A 20,457-nucleotide genomic window follows, 5' to 3' on the forward strand; every position below is an offset into this window, starting at 1 on the left:
CAGGATCCCTAATACTGACAGTGGGAACTGTTTCAAGTAAGATCATGCAACATAGTTTTGCATCCTTTTTTTAGATCTGTTTGTGTGGCTGTAATTGAGTCTCTTTTGAGCAGCTCCTGGGGTAAAAATTTATATATTAAATGGCCTTGGATTTGGGGACACACAGAAGTAGGAGAAATTGGGAACTAAACAGCAATTCAGTGCTTTATATGTCAGAGAAACCTTGAAGGAAATGAGGAAAGAGAGGTACATGACTCAGACTCCAAAATAGGGAAGGAGGGTGAATGCATTAAGATTCAAAGGCTATAGCTTGACAACAACCTAGTATGGCAGCCTTATAATGGGAAGGACTCTGATCTGTGATTGTAATCCTACCTCTACCCCTATTCCCGCTGTGTGATCTGGGGGCTAGCCTTTGTAATCTACAAAATAAGAGTATTGAAGTGCTTGATCTGTAAGAACCATTCAAGCTGTAAATTTCTCTACTGTGACCTGATAGAGGAAACTCAATCAATTTCTGGCCTACAACCTCCCTATCAGTTTATATTTCTCTCCTCTTGGCACATTCCTCCCAGAATTCTCTCCAGCCTCCAGATCTTATCCTGGGTGAATATTTTCACTCTTCAGCAGTCAAACTCTCTGGTAATTAATGCTGCATAGTTGACTAGTAATAAAGATGTGAGTTGATAATGGCTGAATGAATGACCCACAAGTAATAGCATTTTAAACATAAATGGACTCTCAAAGACTAACACATTATGACCCAAAAGATTGAAATTATAATGATGAACTGAAAGGAAGTAGAGTTAATTTTTTTGAGCTTAAGCAATCATCCACCCTGATTACTCATAAAGCTGTCCTGGCTGATTTGTCCAGAGTGAGTAGTTCAAGGTAGAAGAGTTGAAAGAATGCCATATTAGCACAGACTTTGAAAGCAGACAGATGTGGAGTTAAGTCACTGTTCTACAATTTGCTAGCTGTTTGACTTTGAGCAATTTACTCATCTGATCTTAAATTTTCTCCTATAAGTGGAATTAATAGTGCCTATGTCCCACAATTATTTTAAAGTATAAAAAAGATAATATATCTGGGACACAGTACCCATGTAACAAATGCTAACTATCATTATTACTACCTCTTCTTTGGGAACTTAATGATAAACTTCATTTTTAAAATCAAATGATGCTAGTTTCACTCTCAAATGGAGACTACAAAAAGCTTTGCTGTTTTAAAAAATGAATATACAATATAATATCTCTGCCTATTAAAAAAAGTGACACTGGCCCAGTATAAGAAAATCAGTCTGATTATTTTATAGCTACTTGTAATTAAATCTTTGAATACTGCTTTATCTCACGAAATCAAACCTTTCCACTTTCAATGGAAACCTTGAAGTCCCTCATTAATGACGGATAATTTCCCTAAGTTTTCAAAATTCTCTGTCCTACTTAGATAATGTTTAAATGATGGAAATCAATTTAATTTAAACAGGAAAGGACTGACCTCATGCTATGGATCAAATAAGTACAAATGAGAAACTAATCCAAAACATAAGCTCCCTGGATCTGCATACTTTATTAGTCCTTGGACACTGACTATTCAATATTATTATTGTAGCATTACTTCACTACATAAATCCCTTTATGTTTTATTCAGATCTAAAGCTTTTGCCTTTAACACCAAGTGCTGAGGAACTATGGAGCAATGGGCTGGGGGAGAGCTCCCTCCACCAACAGGGGTCAAGAGGGAGGCTTGCACAGAGAGACCTTCATGTTCAAAGTAAGGTCGCCCTCTGGCCTCCCCAAGCTTTTCATCTACAGGGTCCAGAGGGGTCCCCAAGTGCTAATAGTAAGCCTAACACCCCTGGTCTTTTACACCTTCACTGCTTAGTGTCAGGTTAAAGCACTGAAACTTTACAACTCCAGGTAAGACTGCCATTTTTTTGTCCTGCCTCAACACTGATGGTCCAATCTAGTCTTGGGACTAATTTCAAAATGCCTTTCATTACTTTCTTTGTCTTCATCACAGGAAACCCTGTACTCTTTGGTCATTTTTCTTCCCTGAACTATCTTCTTATTTTCCCCTGAGAAAAAGGAAACAATCAGATGAGTTTCACAAGTTTCACTACTATATCCTCCCACCTATCTCTCTTTCTTCTCTCATTACAGTGAGCTAACATCAATGTCCCTGGCTAAGCTTAACTGTTCTACTTAGCAAGGAGTATCATCAGATCTTGCCTGCTTGAGAATATTGGTATGGCTGATTTCTTCTCTCTATTGCATTATGAAGGCTACTTTTTCTGGTACCTCTCTTCTATCAACACACAGGCATGGTATTATTTCTCCCATTAAAATACACAAAAATTGTCCCTGGACTTCACCTCCCCTGCCAACCACAGACCACTTTCTCTCCTTCCCGCTACAGCAAATACCTATACAGAAGTCCCTGTGCCTACTTGTGTCCTGTTTCTCTCTCCCTATTTTCTTTTAAATTCTTTCCAATAATGTTTTTGCCTCCACGACTCCATGGAAAGTCCTCTTTTTCTTATGGTTGTCAACACATTTTCATCATTACTAAATCCAAGAGTCAATTTTCAATCCTCATCGTACTTCACCAAGCATTTAACATATTTGATCATTTACTCCTCCTTGTCATGGTTTCCAAAACCCCACACTCCCCTGACTTTCTCATCACTCACCAGGCACTCCTTTCACTCTCTAAGGTAGTTTCTCCTCAGCTCACCAAGCTCTTAACAATGGAATAACCCAGGACTTGGTGATCCCTAAACCTCACCTATTTTCCCGCTATACCTATTCCTTGGTGATTCCATCCAAGCTTTAATTATTCCCACTATGCTGATAGCTCCCAAATTTAATCTCCAGCCTGCACCTTACCTTTCTACTTCAAACTGCCACTCGGTGCCTCTACATGCATGTCTAATAAGCATCTCCAGCATAAAATACCTCAACTGAATTCCCAAACTGGTTCTTTTCCCCAAACCTTCCACCAACACTTTCTCAGGGGTGAGCAATTCCTTTCTTCCAGTTGCTCAGGCCAACGCCTTGGAGTCACTCTTGACTCTTCTTCTCACACATATACACTCTTCTATTTTATCCCATCCAACACCAAATCTTATTAACTCTGTCTTCAAGATATATCCAGAGTATTACCACTTTTCACCACCTCCACCGCTATTATTCTGGTCCAAACCATCATTACATTTTGCCTACACTTTTGCAAAGGCCTCCTAGCTTCCCTCCCTGTTTCTTTCCATGAATTTGCAACACTGTAGCCACAGGAATCCCAGGAAAACATGCATAAATTGGACAGATCATTTCACTCTTCTGCTGGAAGTCTTTGATATCTCAGTCAAATTAAGAACCAGTGTTTCTGGGGGCACCTGGGTGGCTGAGTCAGTTAAGCATCCGAGTTCTGCTCAGGCCATGATCTTGCAATTGGCAGGTTTGAGCCCCACGTCGGTCTCTGTGCTGACAGCTCTGAGACTCAAGCCTGCTTGGGATTTTGTGTCTCCCTCTCTCTCTGCCCCTCCCCAATCCATGTGCATTTTCTCTCTCTCTCTCCCCCTCCCTCTCTCTAAAATAAATAAAAACATTTTTAAAAACTAAAAACAAACAAACAAACAAAAACAATGTTTCTGAGATTCCTGGGAGGCTCAGTTGGTTAAACATCCAACTCTTGATTTTGGCTCAGGTCATGATCTCATGGTTTGTGACTTCGAGCCCCACAATGTGTTCTGTACTGACAGTGCAGAGCCTACTTGAGATTCTCTGTCTCCCTCTCTCTCTCTCTCTCTCTCTCTCTCTGCCCCTTCCCCACTCACTCTCTCTCTCTCAAAATAAACACATAAACTTAAAAAAAAAAAAAAAACAGTGTTTCTACAATAGCTTCCATAGCCCTATAGGATCTGCTCCCTGCTCACTCTTTTGTCCTGTAATCTCTCACTCTCCTTATGTTCCATCCTGCTGGGCACCTTGCTCCCCCTCAGACTTGCCAGGTGTGCTTTCACATCAGAGTGTTCACACTTGCTGCCCTCATGTCCTGGAATGTTCCTCCCCCAGATATCCACATGACTCAGTCCTTCACCTCTTTATGTATATATAGTCTTTTTCAGGTACTGTCTTCTCAGAAAGATTTTCCCTGATCACAATACTTAAAATTATAAACCCCAACTTTCATATTCCGTCCTCCTCCACAGCTTTTTTCTTTTGTATTTTCACCATATAACATACTATTATTTTACTTACATTCTTCATTAACTGTCCATCTCTATTAGGATGAAGCTTCTTGAGAAAAATTTTTTAGTTTCATTTTATTCTCTGCTATCTCAGGTTCCTAAAGCAAAGAAATTATTAAAACATGAAAAATTCATAGATATTCAGGAAATATATAACATAGTCTATTATAGTGTTGTTAATAATAATAATAATAATAATAACAAGCACTGTATAATGCTTATTATGTGCCAAGCACTGTATTAAGGGCTTTATGTATGTCTATTCATGTCATTGACTCATTTTATCTCCATTTCCACATGAATCTACAAGTAGGTAAGACTTTTGTCTATATTTTAGAGTTGAAGAAATTACAGCCCAAAGAGGCTAAGAAACTCTTATACTGAGAGTATATGGGAAATCAGAATCTGAACATGGAATTTATACATTACTTCTCTAGGTTCTGATTCCTCTATTAAAATCAGGAAAATAAGAATTTTCTTGTGGAAATTATAGATAACATATACAAAATATAAAGACAATAGCACAGTGTCTAACTCTGGCAAGTCAGTATGTACGTGGAAGCAATAATTATACCGCAACTATTCATACAGAGTAAACTTTAGTATAAGGAATCTTAAAATACCTTTCTAAATGAAAGTGCTGGGTTATTCAATCTCCCAATTTGTGTTTTGATTGGTGGTACCAGACTTAAGGCAGTCCTTCAAAATCACACAAATGAGAATTAGTCTTTTCTGTCTATCTATGGAAAAAATAATTGGGGCTTCATTTTTGTTTTTGTTTGTTTCCTTAGCTTACCAGCTGTATTATATAAGCCTATGTCAATGTACATACAGTCTAACAATGCAAGCATATTTGTTTTTCAAATCAAAGGGGGAAGACTTTATAAGCCAGTCAGTATTCATCTTATTTGTGTAAGACTCTAATCTGCTCTTCATTTAAGCTTACAGAGCTCCAGTATGAAGAAATCTTTAAACCCCAGGCCTACTGATTAGCATGAGCTCTGTTCCAGTACCACAGAGGAGTAAGAAATAAGGCTTCATATAGGGGTTCCAAAATAGAGTGGGTAGATTGATGTCCCCACTTGTGTTTCAGTGCCCCCAAAATACCTTCACAGCATGTGCAACAGTATGGGGGCTCTACTGAATTTGTATTCTGGAAAACAAACTAAAAGGTCAACATGCATGTATATTTATAATGGAATTGGTATTTGTTAATCAATGAGGGGAAATGTTTCTTCCTTTGTAGCAAGTTCTCAAACTTTTCTGGGGAGAGCCTGCAGTTAGCCTTAGAAAGCTCTTACAAATTACACATCAATATTTTCTAAGATACTTGGGACAAAGCGCTGTTAAACTAATAGTCTACTGGCTTTATAATTTCAATACTAAAACTAAGATGCAATATTAGACTGGTACATTTTTCATGTTCTTTAAAGGGAGAAAATATACAAGGGTAAAAGTGGAGTAGAAAATTTTAAAAAATAATAATAATTTTTTGAAACCACACCATAGTGTAAATACCCTCAGATTGGCAAATATTCTTTAGCTGGAAACTATGGGTGAAGCATGTCAATATCACAGGGGACAATAATCGTCAACCAGCTTTATCAAAATAGAGATCATACCTTAATGTAAGTCTTCTCTAATAAGAATGGTAAAAGCAGCATTTCACCCCTAACTCCCACTTTTATACTTATAATTGATCAGTCATTTTTTTTACCCCAGGTTAACTAGTTCTGAAAACATTTGTTTGTATGACTCATAGAGATATCTAGAAAAATAATTAATCATGAAAGCATCACTTCGGGAATATAAAATGAGAGTTTCTCAGTATACCTCCATTTGGTTTATCAGGTCAAGTTGTCTGATAAGATCATTTCTCCCAAATCCATATCTTTCATACCAGGTGACTCCTGTTACCGAACACAGCACCTGCACCAGACAAAGTGGTAGGAATAGTGGACCATGAGTTCTCCACCTCTATTCCCTCTATTGTTTGCTATAGTCATTACATCATCTCTCTTTTTCAGCCCACCAACTGTCATAATCCTTTACAATTTCACCTTTGGAGATTATTTCATATACTTTTAGTTCTAATTTTCTAAGTCCTAGCAACATAGAAGAGAATCCCTTGCAATTATTAGTCACATTATCCAAGCCACATTCTCACTTCTAGGAACATCTGGCAACCTTCAAGATTAATGTCTTCTTGCAAAACTTAATCACTGAAGTCAGCACTTCTTGCCTGACCTCAGCCCCCTGCTCATTTATTTATTCTTTCTCAGATAGTACTTAGCACCCACTGCTTTGCATATGATACTCAATAAATATCAGATTAAATTGAGATTCACCCAGGGGCACCTGGGTGGCTTAGTCAGTTAAGCGTCTGACTCTTGGTTTCAGCTCAGATCAGTTCGTGGGGTCAGCGTGGAGCCTGCTTGGGATTCTCTCTCTCTCTCCCTATCTCTCTCTCTGCTCCTCCCTCACTCATGTACTCTCTCTCTCAAAATAAATAAATAATTTTTTAAATTAGATTTATCCTTTTCTTTATTATAGTTCCAGTAACTTTGTATTATAAGTGAACCTCTGGGTTGTAAATGGGTTTTAGTTTCAGACATGAGTGGCTTGGAAATCAGTGGATGGAGTAATTAAGCAGCAAACTTAGGTTAGTAGAGAAAAACTACAGTAACTGAATAGGAGGTAAAATTAAAAGATGATAGGAAACACACTCAGAGAAGACAAAGCTGATACTAAAGGGAGTCTGGGAGAAGACTTATAACTCATACAGTATAATAAAAATAAACTTAAAAGTTTTGCTAGCACATATATGTAAAATGTGAGCTATAGTGGAAGAAGGTTGATGAGCAGGGTGATATGATATTATGAAGAGACAATGGGCAAAAGAGAACTTGAAAGGGGAATTGTTATGAGGTTACAGTTGCAGTTAACATGTGTTATCCAGGTACGGTGATATTCTGTCATGAGGAAGACATTGTAAGTTTAAATTTTTCCTCCTAATAAGAGGTTTTTGTTTACTAATAAAGCAAAATTGCTTTGTTGTTTCAAATAAGGAGTCACTAGTCATAGTAAGAGCGCTTATACAATTACTTGATAATGTCTCAATATATTGTGACTGCCTTCATCCCATAGTTCTATTGACTTGCTTTTGAGGGAAATGGAAGAACTAGCGATCCCATCTCTTAGATTGACAAATAATGAAAAAAAAAAAAGCTTCCTTAAATTTGTGGAAACAAAATTCAAATGGAAGTTAACCAATTTGTGTACATTATTATAATAACCCTGCTGGGAAGCAGCTGCATATAATATTTTAAAGCATAGGCTTTGGTGTTGAATGAACCTGGGCCAGCCATTGCCCCACTATTCATTAGCTGTGAACCTTTGGGAGATTCATGGCACCTCTCTGGGCCTCAATTTTCTCATCTGTAAAATGAAGGTAACTCCTATGCCACAGGGTTAGTTTGGAAATTAAATGGTGTGGTACATGTAAGATAACAGCTATGTAAATTGAACTATTTATGACAATAACAATGATGGTGACAATATCATATTGTGACATCAGCATCAAAGCAGCATGAGTCATTCCTTTTTCTCTCCCCTTTGATGTGCAACTAATCCAACGTTCATAACTGAAAAAAGAAAAGTCCCTCTGTACAACATACCAGGACACCTCAAAGATCCATTCATCTGTTCACCAAAAGTGGGTGGGTTGGACAGCAGAGGAACAGCAGAGCAAGGGAGGTGGTGACAGAGGTGGTGATGGCAAAGAAGGCTACAGCCCATCTGGCAGCAAGCAGACATGATCTTTCTGCAAAGAGGTTGGAAGGTGAAGGCCATGAGTGGGGATCTGCCCTGCCATACATACTGTAGCTGGAGATACCAGTCGTTATCTCTGAGGAGAGGCCACAGTGATGCCAGGAGATAAAGGAAAGGAAAAAAGCAAAAAAAAAAGCTGAAAACAAGAGTCTCCTACTGGAGATAGATGTCTCCTTCTAGAGACAAGAGGGCTAACTCTAGACCTCTGGGACCCTTCCTGCACCTTCAGGATACCTGTAGCAGGTAGTAGGCACACCCAAAGCCTCAAGTGCTAAGCATATGCCTCCTTGCACACCTCTGTTCCAACTCTGCCGTCACTCTTTGCCCCTTTGTGGTGTGTATGTGTGTTTGTTTTAATCCATTCTTAGCAGTGAGTCACATTGTCAGGGAAACTAAAACCTTCTGCTATATCGCCACCTTCTGGAAAACAAAAATAAGGCTTCTAATTACCAACCTGGTAAACTGATTCTGAATCAAAGTAAAGAAAAATCTTGTCTAAATAATAAAGGTCTTTCTTGCTTCAAAGGTAGTGGCGGAGGCACTTTTCATCAATACCATGAAACATCAGAATATAGTATCCCAAAAAGAAAATGAAAATTTTCTAGTAACTGAATGCAAAGTCATGGAATATTACAATCCAACTGATAATTTAAAATAGTTGCTATGAATAAATCTAATGAGCTACAAGGAAACTCAAAAAGTCAATACAATGCTCATAGATCTAAAATCAGTGAACAGGAGGAGTACTTTACCAAACAGACTGGAATTCTAAAACTTAACCAAACAAATACTGGAGCTGAATAACTCAATAAATGAAATGGAGAGTGCATCAGATGCATTGGAAATAGGGAAGATAACATGGAAGAGAGAATTAGTGAGCTGGAAGGTAGAAATATAGAAATAATTCAAGTGGGAGAGCAGAACCAAGATTTTTAAGAAGTGAAGAAACCCTACAAGAACTATCTGATTTCGTTTAAAAAGACAACATAAGAATAATGGGTATTCCAGAAGGAGAAGCAAGGGAGGAGGGAAGAGAGGGTTATTTTTAAAAAGAATAGGTGATAACTTCCCAAACCTGGGGAAAGAACCAGATATACAAGTCCACGAAACTAATAGAACACCTTATTATCCCAACACAAAAATACCTCTCCAAGACACATTATATTAAAATTGTCAAAAATCAACTATAAAGAAAAAACTTAAAGGCAGCCAGGGAGATTTAAAAAAAGAAGAGAAGAAAGCAATCTACAAACAAACCAGTATGCCACTATTAGGCTATTGGCAGATTGGCAGATTTCTCATCAGAAACCCTATAGGACAGGAGAGAGTAGAATGACATACTAAGAATATTTAAAGATAAAAACTGCTAGTCATGAATACTCTATTGAGCAAAAGCAATCTTTAGATATGAAGGGTAGGGGCTCCTGGATGTCTTAGTCAGTTGAGCGTTCGACTTTGGCTCATGGTTCATGGGTTCAAGCCTTGCATCAGACTCTATGCTGAAAGGTCAGAGCCTGTAGCCTGCTACCGATTCTGTGTCTCCCTCTCTCTCTCTGCCCCTTCCCTACTTGCATGCTCTCTCTCTCTCTCTCTATCTCTCTCTCTCAAAACTAAACATTAAAAAAATTAGACATGAAGGGTAAATAAAGGCTTTCTCAGACAAACAACAGCTGAAGGAGTTCACCACCACTAGACCTGCGTTACAAGGAATGTTTAAAGGACTTCTTCATGCTGAAACAAAAAAAAAAAAAGTATACAAAATTCTGATTTTGTGATTAAGATGATAGTCAGGGGGTTCTTGGGTGGCTCAATCAGTTGAGGGTCCATCTCTTGATTTCGGCTTGGGTCATAATCCCAGAGTCATGGGATTGAGCCCCTTGTCAGACTACACACTGATCATGGAGCCTGCTTAGGATTCTCTCTCTCCCTCTGCCTATCTCCCCAACTTATGTGCGCTCTCTCTCTCTCTCTCTCTCTCTCTCTCTCTCTAAAATTAAAAAAAAAAGGTGATAGAATACTCTGACTCTTTTTTAGAATAGCATATTAAATTCTTAACTATAGAATAAAATTAAAGGAAAAGAGTATTAAAAATAGCTGCCTACTATAATTTGCTAACACAATCACAGCATAAAAAGAATATCTGACCTCAAAAATATAAAAGGGGAAAAGTAAAAGGATGAAAACCTTAAAGGCAAATGAAGATAAATTGCTATCTACAGAAAAATACTATTTTATCTATGAGATGTTTTATGCAAACCCCATGGTAACCACAATGCAAAACTATAGAGCAGACACATAAAACATAAGAAGGAGGGAGGATTAGCAAATCACCATGGACAATCACCAACTTACAAAGATAGACAGAAACAGAAGGAAAAAGAAACAATGGAGAGACAAAACAACCTGAAAGCAAAGATAAAATAGCAGTGCATTTTATCTCTGTACATTACATATCAATGTGCATATCATTGTACATAACATTACATATCAATAATCAAAATGTAAATGGATTTTACTCGCCAGTCAAAAGGCAGGGTAGCTAGATGTGTTAAAAAAAAAAAATAGACCCAACTATATGCTGCCTACAGGAGACTCATTTCAGCTCTAAATACACATAAAGGCTCAAGATGAAAGGATGGAAGATGATTTCCAAGCAAACAAAAATGAAAAGAAGGTAGACTTAGCCATACTTAGATCAGACAAAATAGACTTCAAGCCAAAAAGGGTGATAAGTCACAAAGAAGGTCGTTTTATAATGATAAAGGGGTCATTATATCAAGAAGATATAGCAATCATAAGCATATACACTCCAAACACACAAGCACCAAAATATATTAAGCAAGTAATAATAGATCTTAAGGGAGAAATAGAAAACAATAAAATAGTTGTAGGAACTTCAATATCCCCATTATCAGCAATGGATAGATCATCCAGATAAAATCAAAAAGAAAACAGTGGAACTGAACCACACTTTGGAACAAATGGACCTAATGCAGGACATTCCATCCACAGCAGCAGAATACACATTCTTCTCAATTGTACAGGGGACATTCTCCAGGATAGATTATATAATAGGCAAAAAGAAAAAAAAATTCTTAACAAATTTAAGAAGATTGAAATCATACCAACTATCTTCTCTGACCACAATGGCATGAAACTAGAAATTAACAAGAGGAAAATGAGAAGATCTACAAATACGTGAAAACTAAACAACACACTTTTAAGCAACCACTGGATCAAAGAAAACATAATGAAAAGGAAAATAAAAATATTATCTCAAATGAAAATGGGAGTGCATCAAATATTGTGGCATATAGCAAGAGCAATTCTTGGAAAAAAGTTTATAAAAACAAATGCATATATTAAGAAATTAGAAAGTTCTCAAATTAAAAAACCTAACTTTACACTTTAAGGAACAAGAAAAGAGCAAACTATGCCCATAGTAGCAGAAGAAAGGAAATACTGTGGATTAGAGTGGAAATAAATGAAAGAGCCTGAACAACAGAAAGGATTATCAAAACTAAGATGTCCTTTGGAAAGATAAAAATTGACAAACCTTTAGCTAGACTAAGAAAACAAAAGAAAACTCAAATAAATACAATTATAAATAAAAGAGGTAACATCGCAACTTATACAAGATCGTGAGACTGCTATAAATAATTATATGCCAACAAATTACATAAAATTTATCCTCAAAGAAATGGATACATTTCTAAAAACACACCAACTATCAAAACTGAGTCAGGAAGAAATAGAAAATCTGAACAGAGAAATAACTAGTAAAGAGATTGAATTAGTAATCAAAAAGCTCTTGTACACTCATTTGTCATGAGTATTTATTATGTAACAGATACAAAAGTAGAAAATTTTAAAGGATAAAATAAAAAATAAGTTAAAAATCAAAGGAGTACCTAAAATTTAAGCCTATTTAACCACCAGGCCACAGACTTTGTCTTCTAGGCTACACTTAGGGCATATTCTCAAAGGGAGGGCAGTACAGGGCTTGGCATATAGGCATTCAGGTAGTACACTATTCAAAAGTACTACCTCCCTACATGTTAGACTTTTGCTAACTTATATGAGTGTGGAAGAGAAGGAATAGAGATCCTGAGGCTTCCAAATGAGTCTTGGAAAGAGGAAAAGAAACCTTCCTACATAAGCACTGACCCTTAAAGTTTGCACATAGGATCTCATACACATGCTCAAACACACACACACCACACACACACACACACACACACACACACACAAACACACACACAAACACACACACACACACACACACACATACACACACACACACACACGGCTAAGTCCTGGCCAGTCCTCACCTGCCCTAAAGGTCACAGAACTCAATTCCTGACCTCCAAAGAAGGTGGCAGGAGGGGTGACAGGAATGTGTGCAGTGCTAGTGGCAGGTACACACGGAAGTTAGAAGGGCATGAATGGGTAAGGGAGTGGGTGTGTGCACACAACCAGCTACTCCCACATAGGGCTCTGCAGATTGGATAATAATATTGTCAAAGAAATTGGACTTAAAAAATGAATCTCTTCTAATTCAAACAGAGGTGTTAATGGGTGAGTGGGGGGGTCCTAACCCTGAGGCCAGACCTGGAAATAAGACACAACACAAGAAGGAAGGAGAAGGAAAACATATGACAAACGAAGCAGGCAAATCAGGCACCAGCTCACAAAATGACTCAGGCCAGTGGGACAAGAGAAGGCAGGAGACAAGGAGCAGAGAAGGGATACTCGAGTGTCTCCGAGGAATGTTGCATCTTGTTGCTGCTTTCCTAGACTGCCTCAGCTCAAATTCCTATCTAGCCACTCACTACACTGTGACCATGGACAAGTTGTTTAAACTCCAAGTGCCTCAATTTCCTCATCTGCAAAATGGACATGAAGATACTACATTTGTCATAAGGTCTATGTGTGGTAATATGTGTGTTAAATAAATTAATGCATGTAAAGCGCATAGAAATAATATTCAAGAAATGATATCATCAGGATCATTTTTATTATTATTCACAGTTTATTAGCAAGCTCTCAAAGCTGTGGATTGCTTTGTACCAAAGCCAGTCCTTCTGCCTGGCTCCCGTCCATGCCATGAGAAATCAGTAAGCACCACTACATCCTTCCAAACCTGTATGTCCTAAGTGACCTTCCAGCAGGACCAGAGCACATTGGAGAGGGACAGGCCCTGACAGACACCTGGGGCTCAAAAGAAAACTCTGTGCTGTTTTTCATCTCCATTTTCTAAGTCAGCAGGCAAAGGACAGTATCCAGAACCATGAAGCCACTCACCTGGGAACTTGGCCAGGTGCACAAAAGAGAGTGCATGATGTGCAATTAATCATGCACAATATTACAGTTGAATACAGTAGTATGAAGTGCCAGTTAGGTATTTCATACCATAACACATTAAGGGAATTGTCCATAGAAGCTAAAATTTTTATTAAAACCCAATGCAAAACACTGTCCCTAAATTCTAAGCTTCTGGGGCAAAACACTTTCCAGTGGTATCATGATTTAAAAATTTGTGTTAAGTAAAAAGGCTTTTGTTAAAAAGTGATTCTGGTAACATCAATATATCCCAAACTAAACCCAAGACAATGTTTCCGGTTTAGGAGATCCGGATCAACCATCAATAACACAAAAAGCTTCTCGAACTCCTCCAAATCAAAATGAACCTAATGTAGAAGCACAAGATTATGAGTAATAAACAAGCTTACCAGGACAAATGTGATACACATCATAGCAAAACCCCCATGGCATCAAAACTAATGATGAAGCACCACATAGTTGAGCAGGGTGCTGCAGCAGCTGGCAGAACAGCAGGGTATACAGATATAAGCCACAGAGTAATTGTGTTTAAGTAGAGTTACCGTGCACACTACGCACCTAGGGATTGTGCAGGCACCTCCGATCGCATCTTTAATGACTGTTCAGATGAAGACAGGATGATTAATGATATACGTTCTCATTTTTTTTCAATATATGAAGTTTATTGTCAAATTGGTTTCCATACAACACCCAGTGCTCATCCCAAAAGGTGCCCTCCTCAATACCCATCACCCACCTTCCCCTCCCTCCCACCCCCCCATCAACCCTCAGTTTGTTCTCAGTTTTTAACAGTCTCTTATACTTTGGCTCTCTCCCACTCTAACCTCCTTTTTTCTCTTCCTGTCCCCCATGGGTTTCTGTTAAGTTTCTCAGGATCCACATAAGAGTGAAAACATATGGTATCTGTCTTTCTCTGTATGGCTTATTTCACTTAGCATCACACTCTCCAGTTCCATCCACGTTGCTACCAAGGGCCATATTTCGTTCTTTCTCATTGCCACGTCGTATTCCATTGTGTATATAAACCACAATTTCTTTATCCATTCATCGGTTGATGGACATTTAGGCTCTTTCCATAATTTGGCTATTGTTGAGAGTGCTGCTATAAACATTGGGGTACAAGTGCCCCTATGCATCAGTACTCCTGTATCCCTTGGGTAAATTCCTAGCAGTGCTATTGCTGGGTCATAGGGTAGGTCTATTTTTAATTTTTTGAGGAACCTCCACACTGTTTTCCAGAGTGGCTGCACCAGTTTGCATTCCCACCAACAGTGCAAGAGGGTTCCCGTTTCTCCACATCCTCTCCAGCATCTATAGTCTCCTGATTTGTTCATTTTGGCCACTCTGACTGGCGTGAGGTGATATCTGAGTGTGGTTTTGATTTGTATTTCCCTGATGAGGAGCGACGTTGAGCATCTTTTCATGTGCCTGTTGGCCATCCGGATGTCTTCTTTAGAGAAGTGTCTATTCATGGTTTCTGCCCATTTCTTCACTGGGTTATTTGTTTTTCAGGCGTGGAGTTTGGTGAGCTCTTTCTAGATTTTGGATACTAGCCCTTTGTCTGATATGTCATTTGCAAATATCTTTTCCCATTCCGTTGGTTGCCTTTTAGTTTTGTTGGTTGTTTCCTTTGCTGTGCAGAAGCTTTTTATCTTCATAAGGTCCCAGTAATTCACTTTTGCTTTTAATTCCCTTGCCTTTGGGGATGTGTCAAGTAAGAAATTGCTACGGCTGAGGTCGGAGAGGTCTTTTCCTGCTTTCTCCTCTAGGGTTTTGATGGTTTCCTGTCTCACATTCAGGTCCTTTATCCATTTTGAGTTTATTTTTGTGAATGGTGTGAGAAAGTGGTCTAGTTTCAACCTTCTGCATGTTGCTGTCCAGTTCTCCCAGCACCATTTGTTAAAGAGGCTGTCTTTTTTCCATTGGATGTTCTTTCCTGCTTTGTCAAAGATGAGTTGGCCATACGTTTGTGGGTCTAGTTCTGGGGTTTCTATTCTATTCCATTGGTCTATGTGTCTGTTTTTGTGCCAATACCATGCTGTCTTGATGATAACATCTTTGTAGTAGAGGCTAAAGTCTGGGATTGTGATGCCTCCTGCTTTGGTCTTCTTCTTCTAAATTACTTTGGCTATTCAGGGCCTTTTGTGGTTCCATATAAATTTTAGGATTGCTTGTTCTAGTTTTGAGAAGAATGCTGGTGCAATTTTGATTGGGATTGCATTGAATGTGTAGATAGCTTTGGGTAGTATTGACATTTTGACAATATTTATTCTTCCAATCCAAGAGAACGGAATGTTTTTCCATTTCTTTATATCTTCTTCAATTTCTTTCACAAGCTCTCTATAGTTTTCAGCATACAGATCTTTTACATCTTTGGTTAGATTTATTCCAAGGTATTTTATGCTTCTTAGTGCCATTGTGAATGGGATCAGTTTCTTTATTTGTCTTTCTGTTGCTTCATTATTAGTGTATAAGAATGCAACTGATTTCTGTACCTTGATTTTGTATCCTGCAACTTTGCTGAATTCATGTATCAGCTCTAGCAGACTTCTGGTAGAGTGTATCGGATTTTCCATGTATAATATCATGTCATCTGCATAAAGTGAAAGCTTAACTTCATCTTTCCCAATTTTGATGCCTTTGATTTCCTTTTGTTGGCTGATTGCTGATGCTAGAACTTCCAACACTATGTTAAACAACAGCAGTGAGAGTGGACATCCCTGTCGTGTTCCTGATCTCAGGGAAAAAGCTCTCAGTTTTTCCTCATTGAGGATGATGTTAGCTGTGGGCTTTTCATAAATGGCTTTTATGATCTTTAAGTATGTTCCTTCTATCCCGACTTTCTCAAGGGTTTTTATTAAGAACGTTGCTGGATTTTGTCAAAGGCCTTTTCTGCATGGATTGACAGGATCATATGGTTCTTATCTTTTCTTTTATTATTGTGATGTATCACATTGATTGATTTGCGAATGTTGAACCAGCCGTGCATCCCAGGAATAAATCCCACTTGATCATGGTGAATCATTCTTTTTATATGCTGTTGAATTCGATTTGCTAGTATCTTATTGAGAATTTTTGCGTCCATATTCATCAGGGATATTGGCCTGTAGTTCTCTTTTTTTACTGGGTCTCTGTCTGGTTTAGGAATCAAAGTAATACTGGCTTCATAGAATGAGTCTGGAAGTTTTCCTTCCCTTTCTATTTTTTGGAATAGCTTGAGAAGGATAGGTATTATCTCTGCTTTAAACATCTGGTAGAACTCCCCTGGGAAGCCATCTGATCCAGGACTCTTATTTGTTGGGACATTTTTGATGACTGATTCAATTTCTTCGCTAGTTATGGGTCTATTCAAGCTTTCTATTTCCTCCAGATTGAGTTTTGGAAGCGTGTGGGTGGTTAGGAATTTGCCCATTTCTTCCAGGTTGTCCAGTTTGTTGGCATATAATTTTTCATAGTATTCCCTGATAATTGCTTGTATCTCTGAGGGATTGGTTGTAATAATTCCATTTTCATTCATGATTTTATCTATTTGGGTCATCTCCCTTTTCTTTTTGAGAAGCCTGGCTAGAGGTTTATCCATTTTGTTTATTTTTTCAAAAAACAAACTCTTGGTTTTGTTGATCTGCTCTACAGTGTTTTTAGATTCTATATTGTTTATTTCTGCTCTGATCTTTATTATTTCTCTTCTTCTGCTGGATTTAGGCTGTGTTTGCTGTTCTGCTTCTATTTCCTTTAGGCGTGCTGTTAGATGTTGTATTTGGGATTTTTCTTGTTTCTTGAGATAGGCCTGGATTGCAATGTATTTTCCTCTCAGGACTGCCTTCGCTGCATCCCAAAGCATTTGGATTGTTGTATTTTCATTTTCGTTTGTTTCCATATATTTTTTTAATTTCTTCTCTAATTGCCTGGTTGACCCACTCATTCTTTAGTAGGGTGTTCTTTAACCTCCATGCTTTTGGAGGTTTTCCAGACTTATTCCTGTGGTTGATTTCAAGCTTCATAGCATTGTGGTCTGAAAGTATGCATGGTATAATTTCAATTCTTGTAAACTTATGAAGGGCTGTTTTGTGACCCAGTATATGATCTATCTTGGAGAATGTTCCATGTGCACTCGAGAAGAAAGTATATTCTGTTGCTTTGGGATGCAGAGTTCTAAATATATCTGTCAAGTCCATCTGATCCAATGTCTCATTCAGGGCCCTTGTTTCTTTATTGACCGTGTGTCTAGATGATCTATCCATTTCTGTAAGTGGGGTGTTAAAGTCCCCTGCAGTTACCACATTCTTATCAATAAGGTTGCTTATGTTTATGAGTAATTGTTTTATATATTTGGGGGCTCCTGTATTTGGCGCATAGACATTTATAATTGTTAGCTCTTCCTGATGGATAGACCCTGTAACTATTATATAATGTCCTTCTTCATCTCTTGTTACAGCCTTTAATTTAAAGTCTAGTTTGTCTGATAGAAGTATGGCTACTCCAGCTTTCTTTTGGCTTCCAGTGGCATGATAAATAGTTCTCCATCCCCTCACTCTCAATCTAAAGGTGTCCTCAGATCTAAAATGAGTCTCTTGTAGACAGCAAATAGATGGGTCTTGTTTTTTTATCCATTCTGATACCCTATGTCTTTTGGTTGGCGCATTTAATCCATTTACATTCAGTGTTATTATAGAAAGATACGGGTTTAGAGTCATTGTGATGTCTGTATGTTTTATGCTTGTAGTGATGTCTCTGGTACTTTGTCTCACAGGATCCCCCTTAGGATCTCTTGTAGGGCTGGTTTAGTGGTGACAAATTCCTTCAGTTTTTGTTTGTTTGGGAAGACCTTTATCTCTCCTTCTATTCTAAATGACAGACTTGCTGGATAAAGGATTCTTGGCTGCATATTTTTCCTGTTCAACACATTGAAGATCTGCCATTCCTTTCTGGCCTGCCAAGTTTCAAAAGAGAGATCAGTTATGAGTCTTATAGGTCTCCCTTTGTATGTTAGGGCACGTTGATCCCTTGCTGCTTTCAGAATTTTCTCTTTATTCTTGTATTTGCCAGTTTCACTATGATGTGTCGTGCAGATCGATTCAAGTTACCTCTGAAGGGAGTTCTCTGTGCCTCTTGGATTTCAATGCCTTTTTCCTTCCCCAGTTCAGGGAAGTTCTCAGCTATTATTTCTTCAAGTACCCCTTCAGCACCTTTCCCTCTCTCTTCCTCCTCTGGGATACCAATTATGCGTATTTCTTTTTAGTGTATCACTTAGTTCTCTAATTTTCCCCTCATACTCCTGGATTTTTTTATCTTTTTCTCAGCTTCCTCTTTTTCCATAACTTTATCTTCTAGTTCACCTATTCTCTCCTCTGCCTCTTCAATCCGAGCCGTGGTCATTTCCATTTTATTTTGCATCTCGTTTAAAGCGTTTTTCAGCTCTTCCTGACTGTTCCTTAGTCCCTTGATCTCTGTAGCAAGAGATTCTCTGCTGTCCTCTATACTGTTTTCAAGCCCAGTGATTAATTTTATGACTATTATTCTAAATTCACTTTCTGTTATATTATTTAAATCCTTTTTGATCAGTTCATTAGCTGTTGTTATTTCCTGGAGATTCTTTTGAGGGGAATTCTTCCGTTTGGTAATTTTGGATAGTCCCTGGAGCGGTGCGGACCTGCAGGGCACTTCCCCTGTGCTGTGGTGTATAACTGGAGTTGGTGGGCGGAGCTGCAGTCAGACCTGATGTCTGCCCTCAGCCCACCGCTGGGGCCACAAACAGACTGGTGTGTGCCTTTTCTTCCCCTCTCCTAGGGGCGGGATTCCCTGTGGGGTGGCGTGGCCCATCTGGGCTACTTGCACACTGCCAGGCTTGTGGTGCTAGGGATCTGGCATATTAGCTGGGGTGGATCGGCAAGGTGCACAGGGGTGGGAGGGGCAGGCTCACCTCGCTTTTCCTTCCGAGATCTGCTTCGGGAGGGGCCCTGCAGCACCAGGAGGGAGTCATACCCGCTGGAGGGTTGGCTCTGCAGAAGCACAGCGCTGGGTGTTTGCGCGGTGCAAACAAGTTCCCTGGCAGGAACTGGTTCCCTTTGGGATTTTAGCTGGGGGATGGGCGAGGAAGATGGCCCTGTCAAGCACCTTTGTTCCCCGCGAAGCTGAGCTCTGTCCTCTGGGGCTCAACAACTCTCCCTCCCGTTGTCCTCCAGCCCTCCAGTTCTCCGAGCAGAGCTGTTAGCTTATAACCTTCCAGATGTCAAGTCCCGCTTGCTGTCGGAACACACTCCATCCGGCCCCTCTGCTTTTGCCAGCCAGACTCGGGGGCTCTGCTTGGCCGGCGGGCCGCCCCTCTGCCCCGGCTCCCTCCCGCCAGTCCGTGGAACACGCACCGCCTCTCCGCCCTTCCTACCCTCTTCTGTGGGCCTCTCGCCTGCACTTGGCTCCGGAGACTCCGTTCTGCTAGTCTTCTGGTGGTTTTCTGGGTTATTTAGGCAGGTGTAGGTGGAATCTAAGTGATCAGCAGGATGCGCAGTGAACCCAGTGTCCTCCTATGCCGCCATCTTCCCAGGATCCTCCCGTTCTCATTTTTTTAAGTGCCAAATATGAAGCCAATCCTACATAAATCCTGTTACCTTGCAGAGAGAGCAACAATCTCTCATTACTATATACTCCCATAAATCACATGGGATTGCATGGTAGGAACAGCATAGCTGGGCCTTTAATTCTCTTTTTGTGTGTGCATGTGAGTGTGCGCTGACACATGCATATGAGGAAAAGAGAGAAAGAGAAATGGGGCTGCCATCCACCTTATAAAGTCCTTTCAAGTAAAAGTAACTAGTGTTATAAGTGTTCAATGGTATGTTTTTCTTCAGAAACAATGTAGTATTTACAGGCTAGCACAATGCCTACCACAGAGTACCTATTCCGTAAGTGTTTGTATAAGAGAAAAGGAATAAAAGGATAAGGAAGCAGAAAGTAAGAAAGAAGAAAAGGGAAGGGAAAAGGAAAGAAAAATGACCAGAAATGTTTTCAGATCAGTCTGACCAGCTGAAAGG

Source organism: Lynx rufus, unplaced genomic scaffold (genome assembly GCF_022079265.1).
Source record: "Lynx rufus isolate CCGP_SWC_20201006 ecotype Redwood Valley unplaced genomic scaffold, mLynRuf1.p SCAF_3, whole genome shotgun sequence".
In the NCBI taxonomy this organism is placed as follows: Eukaryota; Metazoa; Chordata; class Mammalia; order Carnivora; family Felidae; genus Lynx; species Lynx rufus.